Here is a 23,794-nt window from a genome sequence, read left to right on the forward strand (position 1 = left end):
CACCAAGTGTCTTTGGCTTTTTGCCAGAACTCCCCAGTCCCCATCCGGGGCTCGGGCCAGCCAGGGCACCCAGAGGGATGTCCTGGGCTCTGATAGTCACCCCCATTTTGCAGCTCACTGAGATCTCAGCCACTCTGTCACACACGCAGCTGTTTCTCTTTTGAAGTCTTTGCTATTGCAAGCATATTAAAATCTTAAATAGCACATGAGCTCTTGTGAATGCCTTTAATTGAGGAAGACCTATGCAAAGGCTTGGATTTCATACTAACCTAAAATAGTAAGGTAGTAAGGCTCCTTCTCCTTTGGGAGAATCACACAACTTATCACAAGACTGCTCCTCTTTTGCCTTAAAAGACTATCCCCGAGCTGGAAAGCCTACCACAGTCCCCAAGGATTGCACTAGAGCAATAATATTTACACTGAGAAGGCAGCACCGGTATGGCTAAGATCAGGCTCTCAGCGAATTTAAAAAAACCATGAATACAAAGTAAATTTATATGCAAAATACTTCAGTCCTAGTTTTTCAGAGAATCAGGAGATAAAGACAATTTGAACATCAACAGTCCCAGGGTTACACTACAGTTGCCATCCTGTTGACAAAGATTAAAGCTATGCCTGTAATTAATAAAAAATCAGCTTGCAAGGCAAGGAGAGAAGGCTGAGGTCCCTGATAAGAGCTCCACTCCTCCCCTGTACATCAAAAGCAGCACCTCTGGTGGGGTTTGCTTCCAGGGTGTTAACTCACCAGGAGGAGGAACAAGCAGTGGCACTCCTAACCATTGCGGCTTACAAAAGCCCTGCCTGTAGGCTTGTGTTGATAAAAGTCTCCTGCCTTGAGCCTTGGGTATGATACTGCTGAAGGCCTATCAATATGACAGCCAAGCTCAGCACCTCCTCTGCTGTGCTGTGGAGGCACAAGGGACATGATGCCAGCTACAAACTGCTTGAAAACAGTTGGTAATCAACAGGCTTTAAAGAAAATGATATACTTCAAAAAAGCAAGTCAACGAGTTTGCACAATAAGCATTATTTGTCCAACATTTACAGGCTCAAGTCTCTGCAAAGAATGAGATTTTCCCTTATTTTTCACCTGCATATTCAAATGATAAGTAACTGCTCTTTTGCACACATCCTGCAGGAACAGGAGACAGCAGACACTGCACCTCTGCTTTACAATCCAGGGAACATGTAAAAGATTTTATATTTTTAAAACTAAAGATGAAGTAGTGGGGCCAAACTGAGAAGTGTATCAGAAGTGAGAATGGAGAACCTTTTGCAAATTTTTAAAAAATAAACAAGAGAACTGTTATTTTAGAACAGGCCCTCTTAAAAAAAACTGTGACTGCAAAGAAGGAGGTATGGAGGTAGTCCCTAGCACCCATCCAGCACAGCTTCTAAAGAGTGCAGTTGGTGCTGTCACAGAATCAGAATGAGGTGGGTAGGGACCTTTGGAGATCACTTGATCCAACATCCCTGCTCAACAAGGGCCCCCCAGAGCTGATTACCCAGGACCATGTCCAAGTGGGTTTTGAGTACCTCCAAGGAAGGAGGTTCCACAGACTCCCAGGAAAACTTGTGCTAGTACTCAACCACCCTCACAGTCAGAAAAAGTGTTCTGGGTGTTCAGAAAGAACCTTCTGTATTTCTGGTTTTGCCCACTGCCCCTGTGTTGGCACTGGGCACCAAAAACTGAAAAAAACCATTTCACCACTGAAAACAGCCTGGCTCTGTCCTGTTAGTGCCCACCCTTCAGGTATTTCTACAAACTGACAGCATTCTCCCCTGATCCGTCTCCTCTCCAGGCTGAACAGTCCCAGTTCTCTCAGCCTCTCCTCATATGAAAGATGCTCCAGTCACTTAATGATCTTCAAAGCCCTTTGTGGAACACCCTCCAATACGTGCATTTCTCTTCCGTACTGAGGATCTCAGAACTGGTGTGGCCTCACAAGTGCCTAGAAGAGGTTCAGGATCACCTCCCTCCACTAGCTGTCAAGATTTTGTCTAATGCAGCCCAGGACACACTTTATCTTCTTTGCCACAAGGGTTCATTTGCTGGCTCATGTTCAACTTGATGTCCACCAGAACCCCCTCTACCTTTTCTGCCTTCCGAATGGTCATCCCCCTGCCCATATTGGTGCCCAAGGTGTTCCACCCCATGGGAAGGACTCAGCCCTTCCTCTGCTCCCAGCACCTAGCCCTCAGAAGCTCAGCTCTGGATGTGGGATGAGTCCTGGCTGCTCTCTCTGTGCAGCAGAGCAGAGGGTGCCATGCCCTGGAGGCAGCACTGCCCAGCTGGGGCCAGCCACAGCAGGAAGCCAGACTGGTCAGCACGGGGTGACCTGTGATCCTTGGTCCCATGCTGGCTCTATGCCCCAGCAGGGCCCACTCTGCACTGTATCAGCATCTCCTCATTTAAAGCTCCAGGGGCACTGAATTGCCAGGCTGTGCTTTTGGAAGTTAACCCCTTCCTGTACCAAACACCATCACTCCCAGAGCTGAGGGACAATAATCCTTTGGAGAAGACCAAGTAGGAGGGTGAGAAAACGCAAATTTAAGTTTCAGCCCCAGCACTCCGCTTCTGCTAAACTGAAACATCAGATACAGGAAGGAAGAGAAAGCAGCACTGCCCTCCTCCCTGACACCAAAACCTCCCTCTTTACCATACAACTGACTTAACAGCAGTAATTTTTTTGCAAGAGCTTGCTCCTCTCTGCACGCAATCAGGCTGGTACAGACACACACCACAGGTACTGGAGTGTTAATAAAACCAGGTAGCCAGGTGTTCAGAAGGTATCAATCTCACAGCTCTTGTCCTGAGCATTTACTCACAGCAATCTTCACACTTATTTTTTCTGAATTCAGTCTTTTTAAGTGCCAGCTGCTGATGAACTGCAGGGAGCATAATTTTGATTAAATGATGAACACTAAAACATTAGAGTTACACCTCATAAAATCAATTTCCTATTGCCTGTGGACAGATATCTAAAGCCCAGAAATTCCCAAGGGTTTTCTGTGTGCACTTTTTTAGTTGGTTTCAGAGGTTTGGAATTTTTTTTGGGTGAGGGGGGTTCGCTGGGTTTTTTCCTCACTTCTAGAATCAAATGAAAGAAAGCCTTTGCTGTTTAAAGTGCTTGCTTGTTTTTAAGCACCAGTGTAATTAATTATACAAGCCAACACTTAATATAGGAAATATAACTGCTCTGTGGAGCAAGGCACACATCATGCTGGCTGGAACACGGAAACTGCCAAGATTTGGAAAGACTGCTTCTCAGGGACTCACACCACTGCAATGTATAATTTCTGCCTAGCTCAGAAAACCAAATGAAAACAAGTTTCCTTGTTTACTGTGTTTCTTGAACAAAATATTTACTGCTGATTAAAACTAACAACTTGTGCTCATTTCACCACGGTCCAATAACTAATATTTCAGTAATTCCCACAGCTGGGAGAAGCAGAAAGTGACAAAAATCAACCAAGGGTTCCCAGGTTCCCAAACTGCCAACCTGAGGTCCAAACCTCCAGGACTTTGATGTCTCAGGGTAGCTACAAACAGCTCCTGGGGCCATCCTTACAGCAGTTTGGAAGTTCCATCACCCATTTGACAGCCTGGGCTGCTCTTCCCAGACCAGCTACAGATGTTGATGTGCCTGTTGAGAACCAGCAGCAGCATGTGACTGTACATGCTATGCCCGAGTGCTGAGTAAACATGAAACACAGAAATGCTGAGTTATGTGCTGCCTGCCTGCTTTGCCAAGTAAATAATATACCTAATTATGCCTCATAATAATGGCTTCCTCCTTCCAATCCTCTGCTCTAGTTTGCTTTCCCCAGCTCTTCTTCAGGGGTGGTTTTAGCCAAACCAGCTGAGGAGAATGATAACAGGATCACCTGGAAACCAGCATCCATTAAATCAGCATAGCTGGTCAGGCCCCACACCAGACCCAGATATCACCTCCTCCCCTACAGTTCACCTGACTGTTAATGCTAATCAATTCCTGGTCTATTAGACTTCTAGGAATAAGATGGACTTGTCAAGCAAAATTAAAGATGGAGTCACAAGTGAGTAAGAGCTTCAGGGTTCACTCACACAAATTAAAATATACAATTGATACCAAAATGTAAATCAAGAGTATGAAATTGAATCTTCAAGAATTGAAAAAAAATAATTCTTTCTTGCACTTCAGTCAATATAATTGACTGGAAGAATTTAAAAGACTTGACAAACTGGAAAACCAAACTGTTGTATCTCTACATTACTAGCATAAAACCATTTCCCAATGAACTGGCAAATTTCATGTACTAAATTGCCAGGAATATTTTCTTCCAAATTCAGTTATAAGTATAAATACCAAAAGGTGACTAGATATTTGCATCCCTTTTTATTACCAAGGACATAGTTAAGAAAATATATCACACAGAAGGGAAAGAAAATCATATTAGAAAAGTCAAAGTGCATTAGCAGATAATATTTGAAGTACATATTCAGTATAGGTGGTCCATAGGTAACTGTTTATCTCAGGTCCACATGCATAATGTCACATGCTGCTGCTCCCTTGAGTGACTAATTAACCCACAGAGAAAAGCTCTGTGACAAGTCCCTTGACAAGTCACGAAATGGAGGTCACTGTGCCAGCCAGCAAATGACACATTAAAAGGGGGGAAAAGGCAGGAAATGCTCTTTATGCTTTCCACTTCAGTACAAACATGAGGGATTTATTTCACTAATCCATGGCTGGCAGTGTCAGGGCTACTTGGAGCTGCAGAGACAGAGAGAAATAACCAATTTTCAAATCCCCTCCAGCTACACGAAGGTAAGAAAGAAGAGCACATCTGCCCCCACAGAGCTGTTATTGCACTGCTGCCGACACCACCTCCTGAAAAGGCTGAGCTAGGGGAAGGGACAGCCCCTCCTATAACTAGGGGAGTCAATTAAGATGGCCAGGGTTCTCATTTGTAGTCTATTTTGCTAGTCTGATTGCAGCATTACAGTCCTATATGTAGCATGTGAAGGGAACTGCACAAGTGACTTTGCCTACACAAATATGAGCTTACTCAGACTATTTGAACATGAGGTCACAATTTACCCTTCTGGGGGCGAAGCAGTGTTCTTTCTTACAAAGTGTACTAAAAATCAGGCAATATTTGACAGCACATCAAAGTGTGAGACAGAATACATACACGTCCACTTTGGCCTTTCTGTATTTTCTTCTTTTTTTTCCTTAGGCAAGCAAATCTATAAAGCCTCTCATTTAATGTGTTAGATTAATAAATGATGAAGCTACAAACATGAGAGCCCCAACCTTCCATGGCACATGTTCAATTATTTTGCATTTAACAAGAGTAAAGGAAAACTAATTTAATCTCTGTAATTACCAAACTAAATGACACAACCTTGCCCATTATAACAGATCAAAACAATACATGTACATTTACCAAGTTGTTGTAAAAACTAATTTTTTACTCTGTAATTTTTACTCTGAATAGCTTTTTTTTGGAAGCATTAGCTTCCATTTGCGGAAAAGCAACTATCAAATGTTGCAGTAGAGGCCACAGAGATTGTGCTATTCCACACAGCTAGGCTTGGGATCACAACTATTTTTAAGCTAAGCTCTCTGAAAGCATTTCAAAAGAAAGTAAAACCATATTTTGGAATGTGCTTGGTTAATATTCCAAACTAAAGTAAGTCTGCAACCACAGGAGTTCTAGTTTGCAGGCACAGACTGCTGGTCTGTGCACTCCTTGAAGGAAAAGTAGCTGTTATTCACTGAAGGAACAAACTTGTGGAGACAGAGCAGTTTGTTAGGAAATCACCCACAACACCAGCAGTAGCAAATTCTTTAGCAACCCCATCAGCTGTGTCTTCCTGTCTCTCCCTCACACTCCAGTCTCCTAAACCAGCATGCCAGGGTGGAGCCCGAGCAGTGGCAGGTGTCAGAGCATGGCACCAGTGCTCCTCTGCACCCCTTACGCCCAAACCTGAACCCCTCTTCCATGGCTCTTAACTCCTGCTCTCACTGAATCCTCATTAACTCTCCCCCAACCACAGCACGAGCCCTAGAAGGCGGCTTCAGGTTACCCTTCTCTGCCTTTTCCAATGGAAACCACCTTGCTTGGATGTGAGGAACAGCACCTCAGGTAAGCTCCCTCTGCAGCCCTGCCCCGTGGCACGATCCCCTTCACAGTCTGGAAACAGCCCAGCCGAGGCAACCAAACACTTTCCTGTGTCATCTTTCGTGGGCACACCCCAGCAGTGGCTCACAGCTGTGTGGCAACAAGCACATCCAGGGCTTTCTCTCCTTCAGTCACTTGTGAACGATGAGCCTCTAATCCCTTTGGCTTCAGCTGCAAAACTCCCATTGATTGATAATGGATTTTCCACTGATGTAGAATCGAGCACTTCGCCTACACCACTACGAATTAACAGAAGAGAGCTCTGTTAATCCTTTATAAGCAAGCTTAATCTTGTGGTTTAGAAAAGGAGCAAAGGCTCTGTTCTTTCCAGTACCAGCCAGAATGTGATTACCATTTCAGAAAATCATTTTCATTTTCTCTGATTGATCCAATATTTCTTTGGAAGACATAAATCCAGACACCACCACAGATACATGCTTCTGCCAAGTAAAAAAGGAAGAGTTTGAGCTATGAATCCTGAAGCTGAAAGCTGGGATCAGCACCCTAGGACTTTCAGTTAGTCCATAGAAAGTGCTGCCATCTAGAAACAGCAGTCTGACAAAGCCTTTATACCATTCACCTTTCAATTAAAAAGAGTAACATCTGAAGCCTCCCATTAAAATGGCTTTAAGATTTGTTAGGGCTCTCTCTCGATGATGTGATTTGATCATCTCCTGTACATTAGCAATAGTTAGGGCTATTAAATGCCAGCAAGTATTAGCACCTTTAAAGACTTAGAGAATCTGGCTAATAACTCTGAAGCAATCAAGTCATCAAAAAGATGAACTGAACTTACATTAAGACACTTTTTCTATTAAAACAAGATTTTGTTAGATCAACTCAGACTTTAGGTCAGTGGACACAGAATGGTTCTCATTTTGCAGAAAAGGAAATTCATCACTATGCATCAATGTCTGGTAAATAGGAACTCGCTCTGGCTCCAATAAGAAAGCACTGCTCACCAAGACTTGTCCCATTTGCAGCAAACAGTCTGAGCAAGGATATTTAATGGTATCCTTAGCAGTAAAATCATGAAAGATCAAGCAAGAAATCATGAAAGATCAAATATCACAGCTATAATTGGTACTGCACAGAAAACAACCCTTACTTTGTCGTCCTGTCCTGCAGCACACGAGATGCAAACATTTAAGTGACTTAGTAATTCAACATACGCGCTGCTACTATGCTAGGATGCAAAGTCTTAAATACAGCAGCTTAGTGGTTCCTCTAAAACACTGTAATGCCACATATCTCCATAAAATGTTTATCTTTGTCAAGGATTTCACTGCCAGTTTTAAGCTGGATGACCTTTGGAAGGAGCAGCGAGGCTGACGTGCACCTTCATTAAAGCAGCACCTCCTTCTTCCCTCGCCCGCGAGAACAATGAGCGCAGGAGGGAAGAGGTGAGCAATCCACGGAGTAATGAAGAGATTTTGTTTCAGAGGGTTATCAATTATTTATGAGTAAATCCCCAGATGAACACATCCAAAGCTGAGCAGTTTTTAATATATTTCACTTCTGTACACACGGCACAACACAACAAGACGCGAGCTAAACTGGACTGGTCTGATTATTCAAACAGCGAGTTCAGTCTGGACATTAGTAAATCACCATTATGTTTTTCAAAGTACAATGGTCTCCTAGATTTAAATATCTTTCACAAAAGTCCTCCAAGACTCATATAAATCATTCTTTACAGTATATCCCATCCATCAAGATCTCAGCAAAGAAAAATCTCGTCCTAAAGACTTTCTGTAATTATGCTGATGCAGTGGTCTAAATACTCCAATACTCAAATTCTAATATTTCCCAGCTGTGAGTGGGATTTTACTCCACAACAGGATTAAATGGATCTGAAGTTTTGTTATTAAGAAAAGGTAAGACCAAGTAAAGGTCTTTTTCTCCAGAGCAGGGTTTATCTTTTCTAAAACAAAGACTTCCTTTTAAAGTAAAATTGTTTTACAACTGTGCTTTTTAAAGACAAGATCTGAAAACTCTTCCCATGATATGGGAAAGGCAAACATTACACACTCTTTACAAGCAAGGGCAGTGAAACCAAACAGTTGTATGTGCAAGACATGCTTTGCACAAAAAGTCAGTAATTTGTTTACAAATGCTATCATTGAAAACAGTCATCCTGCAAGACTTGAAATGAAACCCAATCCACTGGCTCACAGTGAATGCCCAGATCTGCAGAACCATGCTTTGAGCTCCAGTTTCCCACAGCTTCCAACCAACAGGATGCTGCCAAAGTCACCACCACCACTGCAGTCACACTTCAGTGACTGTGTCTGTGGCAGGTGTCCTGATGGCCCGAGGCCACCTTCAACCCCCAGCCCAGGAACTCTGAGCCAGGACCCCACCTGGGGCACTCCAGGATGTGTCCTGCAGAGCCACCCTGCAGTGGGTGGCCCAGTCAGGCTTGCACCTGGCCAAGCAGTGGCACACCATGCCCAGGTGGCCCCAGAGGAGGGCAGACAGTCACCCTGAGCTTGGGGAGCTCTTGGTGCTGCCTGGGCTGAGCACGGCCAAGGGGGAACACACAGCAGGCCCTGCAGGTCGCCTGCCTCTTGGAGCCAGGTCTGCAAGCTGCCTTCCAAAGGGAAATGTCTGGGCAAACACTCACAAAGAGGACATTTTATAATACAGATGGAATGAGCACTTCTGCCCCTACTGCACAGTACCCCAGGAGAAGAGCTGGGTCTCTCACATTCCCACTGCCCTCTCCCCTTTAGGCCAGCATTCACCTCAGCATCTGCACAGCTCCAGGAGCAACCTCCGCTCCTGGCCTAGCCTGGGTAGACTAAACTGTTCCAATATTAAGAAAACAAAAAATAAAAAGCCACTTAGAAATCCATTTTAGACTTGTTTGCATTACTTTAAAGGGTTTGCTATATATTTGGATGAAAGAAACCCATTAAGTACATCTATATTTACTTCATTACAGCGTGGCTCTTGAAGTTAGATGAAAAGATTTACCCTGGCCAAGTTTGTTTATTCATCAACATCAGCTAGATATACTTTCAAAGGCTCATCCTCACCGCATTTACATGAAAGTACACAGATTTTTTTTTTCCAACAGTTGTAAGGCATTCTGAAAGGTATGAAAGGGCAAAAGAAACTTTAGTGAGAATTACAAAATCAAGGAACAGTAGATGCACAATTTCTGCTTATTAATGGGGGTGGAAATCCACTCTTTCCCACCTGGCGTCATTCTTCTCACCCTGCAGTTGTATCAACAGCAGCAAACTGCAGCGGGATGCTCAGTGCCCCTGACTCAAGCCCCAGTAAAGGCACCTGGCACACTGCTTACCCACAAACACAAGGGAAGTGTTAACTCCCCCTGAAGCTCAAGATCTTAAGCAAACATATCCTCCCAAGTTTCTAAAGTTTTTCTCTGCACTATCACAAGAAAAATGAGGGTTTTTTTTTTCCCCACAGGTGGTATTGAAGATGAGCTCTTCATTACTGCTAGCAAAGTATGAAGTAGAAGCAGAGCTATTCAATGATCGAAGCCAACTGCACAAGTCCCAGTAATCTTTGACAGGAACCCAAACATAACTTGGTGCTTGCATGCCTTTATTATAATTTTTTTTCCTCAAGTTATTTAAATATTTAAATGACATTTATGGGCACTATCTTTCCTCATGAGTTTACACTTTCCCACGGAAGACTTCCAGAGTGATTAACAATGCTGATCTTTATCCTTCACACTGACTATTCATTCATCCTTTCTAAAACGAATACTGCTTACATACGACCCAAGAGGGCTGTAACAAGGCAGTATTTATCTACCCTAATAATCTGCTGTGGCTGCTTTAATTAAAACTGGGTTATATCACATCCATGAAGCAAAGGCACACCTCCTGTCCCTCGTCACCCACCTCACAGCTGCGCTTGGTGCACCTTCTCAGGATCAAGCTTTGGAGATCCCACCACCTGCACCTTGCCCACCCCTGCCCAGGTAACTGAGGGCACAGTGTTGCCAAAAAACAACTGCTTCACCACAGAAGAGAAGCAGAATGAAACTGCAGAGGGGTTTGTAGTTTGGAGCCTTGAAGGAGTCGCTGAACACCTACAGGCTGCCATTCACCCCAGTGCACAAGCAGGGCACCGCTGCTGGCATGGAACATGGGGAGTTTGGGAGGTGAAGGACCAGGGGGAAGGAGTGACTGATGGAGAACCTCTGGCACAGCACAGCAATTCAGAACATGAGGAGTACCAGGCTGGAGATGGGGGAACAGCAGCCAAGGACATCTCAACTACCAGCAGCAAACTGGCAGCCAAGTCAGGATTCAGCTTCCTCATCTGTGTTGCAGCTTTCACAGGTCCTCCATGAGCTCACATGACTGCACAGTGATTTCAAAATTTAGAGTTTACTTCTCGTATTATTGCACAAATGAATGTACACTGCTTGCCTTTCACTCCATGCAAGCAGCACCTTATCATATGAACATTTACAAATGGACCATTTTCCCATAGAAGAAACTGAGCTTCTTCCCTCCCCAGAACTTTTTTGGCATTACTATACACAGTATAAGGCTTGCTACTGATGGCATCCTTGAGATGCTGGGATGGGCAGCAAGCAGCCAGGGCAGCCTGCCTGCAAGCTACAGGCTGTGCAACCTGTGGCTCACCCAGCATCTCCCTCCTGCTGGCTCCATGCAGGGCTGGGCCAGCAGTCACCACACATTCAGCAAACCCTCGAGCATGGGAGGGGGCCACTCCCCATCTCAGCTTAGCAGTAAGGGTGAGTGGCAGCCCTCTGCACCCCTGCACCCTGCCTGGGCTCCCTCCCAGTGCCAGCAGAACCACCACACTGCAGGACCCCTGCTCCTCCCCACTGCTGCTCCAGGGCTGAGCTACCCATGCATCCTCTACCTGAAACCTGCCCCGTTCTCCAGACCTGGAATCAGAGGCATTGCTGTAGGGGCATAGGTAATGTTATCTGAATGATCAATTGTTTTAATTGTCACATGGTTTTGAGTCCTCTTGGTCTCTTAATCTTATTCTTGCATTATATTTTACAGTTACAAACTATATGGGTTTGGAACTACTTTGAAAAAGCCCCTCAGTTCTCTATCCCCATCCTTACTGGAGGTAAAATTACTGTCCTGTTCCAGCCACTGAACTCTGCAGCACTTCGCCATGGGCATCAATGAGCTCATAAACTCATTTAACTCTTTTGTGTGTCAAGGAAGTTCCCAGTGCCTCAAGAGAGAGAGTTCCTTAAACTAAATGCCACTGCACATCCAGCAAGAAAAACTTGATGGCTTTTCTTGTGGACTCCTCAGTGCTCCCTAAAATATAAATTAACTTTTAGATCATCCTCATTTAGGACCTGGAATCCAGTTGCCACTTTCTGATCAATAGAACTTTAATAGTAGAATAAATTCAGAACTTAAGTTATCTAGTAGTAGTCATTTGTACACAATACATGATCTAAAGCCACATTCACTTTCAAATGCCTGACAATGAGGCCTATGAGCAGCACTCTGTCTTGAAACACAATGGATTACCTGTTTCTTTTCCTCATTAAATGACATCTCATAAAAGGAACCAAACAAAAGATGGGAGAGTTTGATGACTGTCATGTCCCACAACTTTTACTCATATAAGCAATGCATTGCCTCCAGATCAGGTTCTCATTTGGAAGTTGCAGATCCCAATTGCTGACCTGAATAGTGATTTTATGTTAATAAAAATCTGTGTTGAAATGTTGGTTAAATATAAAATTTGCTCTAGTACTTCAGGCCTGCATGGTATTACATACACATGCTGTACTATTTTCTTTTGCGATGAGTGCAAAAGACACCCCCTTCAGGAGATGCCCCACAGGCTGCAGAATTTGGCCTTTATTAAAAAAATAAGACCTGAATTAATCACTTTTCCAGTTAGGGGAGGCACTTTTGCAATAATGAAGCTGTGCACCTGAAAAATTTTTAAAGATGTAAAATAAAACCCCCTGGAACTTGAAATGTCTTGTTCTGTATCACCTAAGGGAAACAAACACAATAACAATGTACTTCCATTTACCTACTGGGTATCTTTAGCAGTGTTTGCTCCTACAAATTCTCTTAACAGATGCTGCTCCAATCATCATTTATCTGCAACACAGACAGACTTTGAGAGGACTAAGGAGGATTTGCCTCTGGTTTCACACAGCGCGTTTGTTTTTTTGAAGTTTAATTTCATAAAATAAGAACTCTGTATAAAAGTTAATCAAGCACAGCTGCAAGGCTTCCTAGACTGCTAGAAAGGGGGAAAGTATTTTCTGCCAGTATTTTTTTCTTTGCTCTTTCTCTGTCTGTTTTTTCTGCATTTATTGCTTAATGGCTTAGTATTATTTCAAAGGCTGTTCCTTTCACAAATGTAATCAATTCGCGTGTTCAGCACCACAGATGATATGCTACTCTCCTTATAACCAAATCTCTGAAGGACAGATTAGAAAGAAAGGTTGAAGAGCTCTATCGTTCAAAGCACTGTAGTTCAGACACCTATAAATCACTATGCTTGTTTATTTAGCTAACTGCCCCATTAGCGTCCGTCGCATCTCAAGCTGCACAACTTTCTGCTGTGACCGTGGGCCAGTTTCTCCCTTCCCTCTCCGGAGCTCCGCGAGCCGAAAGCTCCGCGCAGCACACGCGGCGTCAGGGACAATCTGCGCTGCTCCAGGAGCAGACCCCGCTCGCCCCAGCGACCCCGTCCTCCTAAAGACTTTCCAAGCCCAAGAGCAGATGCCACAGCGAAACAAACCGGAGCCTGTCAGTGCCTAAGAGGATTTCGATGGAAATAGGGTTACGGGGCTGGCTGGCAGCAGCGGCAGGCGCGGTAACCCCGCCGGGCCGTGCCCCGCACCTGGGAGCGCTCCCGCTGCCGCTGCCGGCGCCCGCAGCTCCGCCCGAGCGCAGCGCAGCGCCCGCAGCGCGGCCACGCAGGGGCAGCCCCGCAGCCCTGCGGCGGCCCCCGCAGCGACTGCGCCAGCACCCCCCGGAACGCAGACACGGCAACTTCGCGCACCGCCCCCAACTCACCGGGAGGCGCCGGCCCCGCGGAGCGGAGCGTCCCTGGATGCCGCCCGCCGCGGAGCGCAGCCCGCAGGGGCCGGGCAGCGGCGCGGCCAGGGAGAGGAGGGACGAGAGGCAGCAAGTTGCGGCGCGTCTCTCACCTCTTCTTCTCTCCTCTCCTTTTCTCTCCCCACCCGCCTCCTCCTCCCCCTCTCTCCCTCCCCCTCCTCCGCCCGGCGGGAGGGTCGGGGGAGGCGGCGGAGGGGCCGGAGCGCGGCCGCGGAGCGCGGCGCGGGCACTGCGCATGTCCCCGCGCGCCGGCAGCCGGCAGCGGGGCGATGCGTGCGGCGGCGGCGCCGCGGGCCGGCAGCGAGCGCAGCGCAGAGCTGAGCACAGCAGCGCAGAGCAGAGCTGAGCACAGCACAGCAGCGCAGAGCAGAGCAGAGCTGAGCACAGCACAGCAGCGCAGAGCAGCGCGGCCCGGCGCGCCCCTGCGGAGGCTGCGGGGGCTCGGCCGCCGCCGCAGCGCCTGGCTCCGCTGCCCACCTTGCGGCACTGCCGCGGCCCCGGCGGGTCTTGGCCGCCCCCGGCAGCGGAGAGCAGCTGCGGCGCTGCGGCGGCGGATGCTGGGGCCGCCGCCCCGATTGCTGCGCAGGGCGCTGCGCGGCTGGAGGATGCTCCGGCGGCCGGCCTGAAAAGGAGGAAAAAAAGGAGGAATTGAAGCATCCTGATCTTGGTTTGTTTTTTTTTTTTTTTTTTTTTTCCCTCGTTAAGTGAGCGTGACTAAAGAAGACAGGTATTTTGGCAAAAGGAACCTCGGCATAGTAACTGGTGGCTTTTTTTATGTTGTACCAAAGGTCTTATAGCAAAAGAAATAATCGTATTTTTACATGATGTAGGGAAGCACAAGGAGTGCAAGTGAAAAGCTCTGTGACAGCAAAGGCAGGAAAGGCTGCAAAAGCAAAATACCGAACTGAGATCTCTGGGGATTTTTTTAGGGAAATTGCACAATTACTATAAGTATCCACCCATATGTAAGGACTGACTTAACACCCAGTGAGCTCTTTCTTCCTGAGAATAAGTTTAAGCCCCATATGCCATTCTGCAGTAGCAGTGCTGTCAGATGCGTGGCTGACTCAAGGTTTGAGCCTGGATCTGCACTTGGTGTTTTCCAAGCAAGGATTTGCCTGTGCAGGAAAGCGCTGGTTTGTTGCTTGGTTGGTTGCTTGCGTTTTTTTTTGGAAATCCAAATACAGCAGTACCACCAGCATTTTCATTTTCACCTAATCTTTGGCAAGATTACAGCTCAGTGTATTATCTCCATGTGTATCCATCCAATGAATCCTCAGAGCTGATCCTTTCCTCATCCCACCTTTCATGATTGCCAGCTGTTGGGTTCCTCTGTTGATTTGTTAACCTTTTTTAAAAAAAAAAAATTTTAACCATCTTTGAGCTCCTTATCCAACAACTTCTGTCTGCACTGGGTGACATAGTGCATGATTAGCAGAGTCCAGCCCATCCCAGTTTGTCCACGTGGCCCCTGCAACAAAATGCATGTTATTCTAACATGTAACCTGCCAGTTTTTGTAATATCCAGCTGATGGTTGCCATTTTACCAGTCTAGTGTTGCTTTTCTTCTCTGCTCCTGACATGCCACTATACTGGCACTGTAGCTGACCTAATGATGTTTTTCTCAGACTTTGTGTTCTCTTGTTTCTTTTACCCACAGTTCTTGCAGAAAGTGCCCATCAAAGGATTCTGTTAGAATCAAGAAGACTTTGTGAAACCCCTAACATCTGTATCCACATCCCACACGGTGACTCTGCAATGAACCCTACTACCCCAGAGACTCTTTCACCTCCAGCTGGTTTCTGTAGTCAGTGAAGATTTGCACATCTGGAGTCTTGAATCAGCACTTTTGTTCCACCTCTGCATTCCTTCATTCTTGACCAGTGGTTCTTGTGCCTCTACTCAAGCCTTGCAGAAGTTCTATAAAGAATGGTAGGCTGTCATAGCCATTTGGTGCCTCTGTAGTGTTTTCAGTTTAAAGTATGAGTTGTGAGATGGTGATTTGTAGGAAATTTTGGAGGCTAACAGTAGGCTGTAGGTCCAAAAAGACTGGAAACAAATGTTCTAGCAGCTACTCCCCTTCAGCTGTATCTTTTGGCACAGTTCGATGTCATCAGCAAAATACAGTTTTCATTGAGTCGAGGGATGCACAAAGCATGCCAGTACATTGAAACCCGGAGGAACTTTCCATCTCTTTAACCCTACTGTAGACATTCCTGGTTCCTTCAGATAGTTTATTTGGATTTAATTAATTGAAAAAAACCTTTGAAAAATCATAAGCTTAATCAAGTCCATATACTTGCTTTTGAGCAAGAGTCACTACATGTGGTATAAAAGGGTATTGCCACAGCAATCTGGACTCTCACCTTAACCTGTCCTCCTGCTAAAATGGAAACAAAGCCAAAGACAGTGCCAAAAGAGAGGGGTGGCTTTTGCTGGCCTCTTCCTTTCTTTTCTCCCACCTCTCATCTCCCCTTTGCCCTCCAGTTCCAAATACCTTTTGGTTTAATTTATCTGCCTCTGCATTTAGAAGAAGACAATATTGGATGTTTCCCTTTTAAATCTGGGGAAGTGGAGTTTGCTCATTACCTAACCTTTATTTGGAGCCCTCGTCAGCAGACAGGCTGGTCAGGAAGGTCAGGGAGGTCAGAAAGGAGAGATGGAGAGAATGAGGGACAGAAGCTTGTGATCTCTTGACAAAAGGGAAGAATCAGGCATGGAATCAAAACAGGAGTAGGAGGAGGGTCTAAAGGTGATGGGTAGCTGGTGGAGATGGAGGGATAGGAGCTACATAGGCAACAGGCAAGGATGAAGTCCTTGAAAAAGGCTGGCAAAAATCAAGCAATCTCGGATATGACCAATTCTGCACTCCACAAGAGTGAAACTATTCCCTCCTGTCATTTCTGTGACACTGCCCCAAGACCCCCACTGCTGCTAGAGCTCCATTATCTGAGGCATTGTGCCTCACACCAGTGACGTGCTCACTGCCACAAGGACCTTACAGTTTAGCATGACCCAAAATGCAGCAAAGAGTGTGACAAAATATTGTATGAGACCAGTAGAGGAAGAACAACTGGAGCCTTGGAAGCCTCCACTGCATTTTACATTTTGTAATGTCACGGTTACAGTCAAAGTAAATAATGGACAAGTCACGTACACACACAGCAGCAACCCTCCCTCCATCTCAGCCATTTCCACTGTCTTTTTCTCCCATTCAAGAATGAGGAAATCCCAAGCCACCCGATTTAACCTCTTGTCCAAGGGCAGAAGGCTAGCACAGGCACAGCTGAAGCACAGCACGTGCTGCTAGAGATCACAGCTTTGACTTGTAGCATTCTGTGAGAGCAGCAGTAGGGAGCAGCTGGACACGTAGTAGCTTTGCCCTGACTCAGCCTGGAACAGCCCATCTCTGTCCCTCATTCTGCCCTGCACCGTACTGTCACAGCTCTTTGCAAGTGAGCTGGGTACAGAAGTTACTTTTCAGCTGGAGCAGTTCCCAGCCCAGCTCCCAGGGAAGGCATATAAATATTCTGCCAGCCAGAGTGGGAAGAGTGTCAGGGGCAGGGCTTGTAGAAGCTGCTGGAGCTGCTCTGCTCCAGAGGCACAGGACTGGCCTCAGCTGTGCATGTGGGAAGCAGGTTGTTTTACTAAACTGCATTTTCAGATGCCTAAAATGGATTTTGGTACTCAAGTTGAACACCTTAGGTTTCATTTTGCTAGGATGGTAATCACTAAGCCAGCAGTTCACCTCCACCAGAGTGAGGAGCCCTGTTCCCAGACATGCCATCCCATCATCTCTCTTTTGTCAGCCCTGCTACCTGTGAATGAGTGAATGAAGCCCTGCAGTCACCAGTGTTGGTCACTAACCCAGCAGGAACGTGACCCATGAAAGAACCAGCTGCCTGGTCTTCTGCTGTGCCATTGAGTTGTATCAGCTCACGGGCAAGTCAGATAAGCTCCAGAGCCACCACAGATGAGGAGGCAGGCTCTTTGGCTGGGAAGAAGTTTGGGTTAGAGGAGAAGGAAAAGAAGGAACAAGACTTCCCCCTTATGGCAAGATCAAGCCACTGGATATGCTTAGGTGCTCACAGATACAGCTGGAGAGGTCAATTTACACGTGTTAAACCAGGAATACACAAACTCTGCAGGAGCTGGAAGTGCTGCAATTTACTGCTATCCCTAAATTCACTCCTATTTTATATAAACATGGTCCTAGTTCAACATCTCTTATTCATTTAGAAATACTGATTAAAGAAGTTTTAGTGAATAAAATTGGAGAAAAATCAGCCTACAGGCTTCTGCACTTTGAGGAAACAAGTACCTTTTGAGGATATATTGAGGTACATCCCCTAACTATCATTTGTACATAGTATAAGTAAAACTCATTATAAAGAGAATGCAATTTTAAACCACACAAGTGTAAATTTCCCATGCGTGCCTAATGCGGAGCAGTACCATTGGTTTAAATCAGCCTTTTCAGTGTCCCTCACCCCTGCCAGTTCCTGGGATTAATGTGCCCTACCTGCCTTAAGAGAGGGAAGATGTTCATCCTTGCTAAGCTCCCTCTCACCACACACTGGAAAAAAAGTTCAAATAGAGTTTCCCTCTTCATGCCAGGCCTGCATCACTTCTAACTGCTCATCCTTCTAGCACTGGCTTTGTCCTCACTTAACAGAGCATACTATGACATGGCCTGGAGCTACCCACAAAGATAGCAATTACTGCTCTCTGTATTGTTGGCCTGGTTTTCAAGAGGCCTGGGCAGTCCTACTTCTTCAAGGAGCAAAAGGGCCTGAGGATACCATCACCTCTGGAAATCAGGCCATTAGGGACAAGAAGAGGATGTGAAGGAAGGCATGGGGGCTGGTAGGAAAGCATTGCTTCCATTCAAGGAGCACATCAGTGAGAAGCAGCCACAGTCAAGGGGAGAGAGTAAATAATCTAACAGAACTTTCTTGCAGCCCAAAAAGTCCCGTGAAAGCCTGGATGGCTGCACACCACGTCTCTGAAAGCAATGACAAATCACATTGTGGTTGAGGCATGTAAAATAGTTCTGTCAAGGCAGCGGCTCCTGGCGTGGCCAATTTGTCTCAGTGAGACAGTCATCCTTAGTGCTGCTGCCTGCTTAATGCTGGGGCCTTGAGGGCAACTAAACTATCTTCTGACTGAAGTTCTGGGCTGAGGCTTCCTCCAAAGGAGAGAAATGTATCAACTGGACAAAGCCATTCCTTGCGGTGCCACCGCTGGGGGTAGCTCACTTCCGTACTTTCCACCAAGGAGGAAGGTGAGAAGCTGCTGGATCTGCTGAGCAGCACCCGGAGCCACGGTCAGCCTCAGCAAATGACTGCTCCTCCCAGCGTGGGACCCAGCTGTGGCTTCCCGTCACCTTTCCAGCCTTGGAGTGCCCTGACTTGGCTGTGATTACTGCTCAGCAGCACAGCTGCAGGGCAGCAGAGCACGGGCTGCAGTACATCTGCTCAGCAGCACTTTTCCTCACACAGCTTTCCACCCAGGAATCCTATTGTCATGAGACATTAGATGTTTTAGGCTCATTAATTCTGGTGACACAATCCAGAAATGTATTTTTAGAGGGAGTGAGCAGGTGTCCATGGCAGCATTTTAGCTGACAGTGCTGCAGAATTGCTATCCAGGAGTACTTGGTTGTTCTTTGCATCTTGATTTGTTGCTGAAAAATGTGGTTATTAATATTTTACCTCTTCTTAGCTTCAGGAATGGCCTGGATGAGACAAAGGGAAACATTTGCACTCTTGAATGAACTTTGATCTATCACACTTCCACTAGGAAACTAGACAAGTGGTGCTAATACTAATGATTCATCTGTAGTATTGATTGTAGATGATGGTTGGGAAAGAGAATGAAAATAAGAAATTAAAACTAATGACTGTACTAGACAGAGAAAATATTTTTGTTCAGAAAATTACATCAAAATCATGTCCTTTTTTTCCACAAGAATTAGAAATCTGCATAAAATTATTCAGTCAGAAAATTGGTTGGTAGTGTTAAAAATAATGAAAATCTATATTCACAGTTACAAACTATTTTCTTTTCTTTTCTTTTTTTTTTTTTTTGCATAACTACCTTAAATTGAATCTTTAAGGCTGCTGTAATATCATCCTCCATCAATATTTTTAAAATGCTAGGCTCATAGAGCTCATTTTCTAGAAGGAACCATACAGTAAGTGAGTGTGACCCAAGCCCATCTGAATGTAATTACAAGGATGGCAAACTGGTTTCTAATGACAATCACAAGCATCATGTTTGAATCTACAAATAGTTTAGTTTGTCTGAGCTCCCACTCTTTGTGTATGTACCTATAAATTTTAGTTTGCTGCAGCAAAGTTCAGGACATTCTGCTGGCCTTGGGAAATGAAGGACTGATTTCCCATTGCTGAATATGAACAGAGGTGCTGCTGTATAGAGGCTGAAGTGGTCTTTAAAATCATACAAAAAACCCTGTCAAGAAATTCATTACCACAGAGAAGCCTATTACAAATATGTGGTCTGACCACAGGGCAGCTATTTGGAAGCAAATCAAAACTGAGGAGAAAAAAAAGATTTTTCAAATTCACTGATACTCATTTCAATTAATAGCCCACCTGCTAAGTGTAACAAACCTGAACATATTGTGATCATTATTGCTCTAAAGCAGTCTTTTGTCAAAAAACCCCAAAACCAAGCTAGAGACAATGCTGAAAGACAAATCAATGCCAGTGCCACTCTCTCACATACTGAGGTAAAAGGTTGATTCTTGCAAAGGCTAGAACAAATTCCTTGTCTTTAGGCTAAGAATGATTAACTATTACTCACAAAGACACCAGAAAAATATGGAGAGCAGGAGGGAGTGCTGAGGTCTTAGCCCTCAAGAGCTGTGGTTGTGCATGAAGAGATTTACATTTCTCAAGGTGAATACTGCCCTGCTCTGAGACCAGGAATTAGCAGACAAGGTACTGCAACCCCTTCCCACCCCAACAGGGAAGGGCAGGGTCTGCCTAAGTGGTTCAAGGTCTGGGCAAGTCAGGGCTCAGGTCCTGCGGGGGAGGAGGGGGTTCGTGAAAGGAGCTCAGGCAAATGCTCCATTTGAATGACAAATGCTTCACCACTGTGACTTCTTTTCACAGCTCACTGCATTTAGGAAGAGGTTTGAAGGATCGAAGCCTGAAGCAGTTGACCTTTCCCACCTCTCTTTCCAGGATGCTGGAGGTCAGTTTAAAGGTTCTGAGTTCCATGGCAGGCTAAACAGCAGGGTGGGGTGGGTCTCACGGCTGTGTGCCTGGCAGGCAGCACCATCAGCAGGGCTACAGGTGGGGACAATGGCCACAGGGCCATCAGCCCCGGGAAAGCACCTGCAGCCCCAGGGAGGTGAGCTGAGCCACTCCTGGTGCCCACCTCTGATACCATGGAGTCCAGCTCCATCCTCACTTTCTGCCTTTGAATTCTGCAATAGTTCTTTCTTTCAGACTTCTCAAATGGCTTTGAATGTCAAGCAATCAGAAGAAGTAAAGTCTGGAAGACCTGAAAAACATTAATAATTTTTTTGAACCTCAAGAGTAGTTTTTATGGGTATGTATATCTCCTGTCTCTGTTGATGTCCTACAAATAAGAAAAAAGGATTTTTAAAAATAACCTTGAAGTTAATTTTTAATATAGGAATGATAATGAATTAAAACTGCAGAAATTAATTTTGGACCAAAAGCATACCTCAGGTCCTCCAAGACAGGGATGTATTTAAAATGACAAGCAAAGAAAATCCATTACGTAGACAGAATAAAATTTATCATTAGTCATTATCTGAAATACAAAAATGCCATATATATGTTATTTTAAAATACGTTAGATGAATTATTTTTCTACTTTCTTTTCCTACCTTTCTAAATCTTGTGGAAGGACATATGCCTCAGGCAAACTTTGGAACTATTTCCTTTTTGATAAAAGGGTCTTTCTGTTTCAAAGGCGATCTGGTCAGTAATATAGTTAAAGCTGTACAGGAGGAGGAATAAAGCTTTTGAATTAGTACAGTGTTAATGTTAGGAAAGATGCTTAATCCTCAATTTTCTGAAGTGTCTTTACTGTCAGATATTACCCTGTATCAGCATACAACATTCACTCTCAAAAATGTCTGCTACCCTCTTTCTGGTGGTTTTTTTTTCCCCTTCTTTTTGTAACAAGGTAAATTAAAAAATTAACCAAGTTATTTTCTTGGTTAATATTAGCTCAATTCCAAGGGACCTGTTAGAGGAAGATCAGTTGTACTGTGTTGTCTGGAGCAATCCTGGTGTGCAAGCCCTTTTTTTGACATCTTCAGACACTGTTTTCTTACAGGTTGCATAGCCTGCTCCTGCCTTTGCCACCTTACCTGCTCCATGGGGTACCCTCTGGGATACTTTTTGGGGATTGCTGTGTGGGTGTTTCTACTACAGCAAAATCTGATTTCCCCATCTCTAACTACAAGATAGGGTAACAAGAAACACGTAGAGAAACTCCTGTAACTTTGTAATCCAGTTGGAATATGCAGTGGTTGCTCCCCTCCATCTTATCTGCCTAACACCAGATGAATCTACTGCTGTGCCAGCAGATGAATTCCCATGCAGCAATAGTGTGGACAGGGCCTGGAAACAATGGGAGAGGGGCAGAGGGAGACAAAACCTTCTCTCTTCCACATAGTCAGTGGTCCTACCCACAGCAGTGAGGACACAGCGACAGAGGCTTTCCCTCTAGTTGCAGCAAGCCACAGCAGTGCTGAAACACTCTGCTCCCTTATTCAGTGCTGCTCTGGTGCCACCACTTTTTGACTTATCATAGCATTTATATCAATAAGCCCCAATAATATTTTTTAAAAATTGGATTAATTTACTGTCCTCAATTCCTCAAACTGATGACCAGGTCTTAAGAGCTGATGAAGAAACATTTATGAAGAAACAAATTCTTTAGGTATCCATCAAAGTACAGTGTAACAGCTGAATTGCTGAATTGTGTCTTTTCTTTTCACTCGATCCTTTTCCTCCCCTTCCACACTGGCTGCACTGTATAGCCATACCACAGGGATGTTAATGTAATTACTGGCCAAGACAAATCAATGTGGGCTTTGAAGTGCCTGGGTGTTTTGTTCATGTCCTCTTTCCTGGGGCAACCCTTGTACAGCCAGTGCAGGGAAGCAGAGATGTGCTCTCTAATCACCAAGTCCTCAAAGGACTGAAGCAATGCAGGAGATCATTTTACCTTTACAGTGGTAGTGATACAGCAGTTCCAATGTCTGCCCAAGATTCTGCTGTAAAATAACATACTTCAGGGCTTCCCACTGCAGCTACAGAAAATGTTCCACTTTTCTCTTGAGGCTGATTTTATGAAATCAGAAGCAAATCCTTAAAGAGCTTAAGATGATAATCTGGTTGGGTTTCATTTATGAGAAGTCTTTCTTGTGTTTAAGAGAGTGATTAAGGATTTGCTTTGTATAAGCTCACATGTCTCTGTCTGCTGGCATCACAGTCAGGTATTGCTGTCTTTGTTTTAGAGTGAGAAGCTTGGTTCTCTGGGCCTGGTGCCCTGCACCACCTTGTTTGACAGCATCCATCTACCATGGGCACAGCCTGAGGGGCAAACAGTGGTGGCAGGTGCCAAACATGTCTGTCCGGGGCTTTTACCACCTTCCTCTTGGGCTGGTAAATATTCCAACACCACCTTCCTGAGAAGTTGCCTTAGCAGGGAGTGAGGGCTATGGAGAAAGCTGGTGTTATTTTAATTTCAAGAATTAGTATATTGAGCTGAGATAGACTGTGGTGTCCAACATTTAGCTGGTGTCATTTTATAGACACATAAGCCTGGGTTTAGTAGAGCTGATATTTTGTGAGAGGAGAGGAGAATCTTCCAGTAGCTTTTTTGCAAAAAGAGGAAGAGCAGCAGAAGGTCATCAAAGATAGTAACATATCTGGTGTTACAGAGACTGCCCTTTAAAAGAAATTCCTATAGGGCATTTCCATGTCAGCTCATTCCTTGTGTGTACTTGTTATGAAAACTATCCTTGTTTTTCCCAGCATTGAGAATTCAAATTTTATTTTGTGACTTAGTTTTGTATTTTTTTCCATTTCAGAAGATACTCTATCCTTGTAAAACATTATGGTTTGCTGGTGCTGAAATGCCAGAAGGATTTGTAGTGACTTCCACCAAACCACCTGAAAAGTAGGTCAGTAGCTATACAATTTCAAGAGATCTGCAATGCTACAGCAGAAACTGAGTTAATCCTGATGTATATGATGAATATTCCTCCTAACCTCTCTGCAGGGGACAGTGTGGACATGAATATATCTTCATTAATCTTTACTCGACTGGTTATTTCCAAAGGGGAGGGCCTTGTGACATTTTCTTTTTCATTAAATACCATGGGGCCAAATCTCTTGAGCTCATTTGTTAAAACAGAGGCATCTAAATCCAGATTTAGCCCATAAACTCTCATGAGGGGAAAATAAAATTTCATGGTAAGAAGAATAATGTAATAAATATGTAATATGAATAATGTAATAAATATGTAATAA

General features: G+C 44.8%; 1 long non-coding RNA gene across 1 annotated transcript; it reads left to right on the plus strand.

Annotated features, from left to right (window-relative positions):
* The first annotated feature begins 13,911 nt into the window (after window positions 1–13,911).
* LOC135281409 (uncharacterized) lies at window positions 13,912–23,582 on the plus strand. The gene is made up of 5 exons (XR_010348071.1): window positions 13,912–13,974; window positions 14,908–20,212; window positions 20,387–20,468; window positions 20,726–20,828; window positions 23,353–23,582. It is a non-coding gene; the product is annotated as an uncharacterized LOC135281409 (long non-coding RNA).
* Window positions 23,583–23,794: the final 212 nt, after the last annotated feature.

This window comes from Passer domesticus, chromosome 1, assembly GCF_036417665.1.
Source record: "Passer domesticus isolate bPasDom1 chromosome 1, bPasDom1.hap1, whole genome shotgun sequence".
Classification (NCBI taxonomy): domain Eukaryota; kingdom Metazoa; phylum Chordata; class Aves; order Passeriformes; family Passeridae; genus Passer; species Passer domesticus.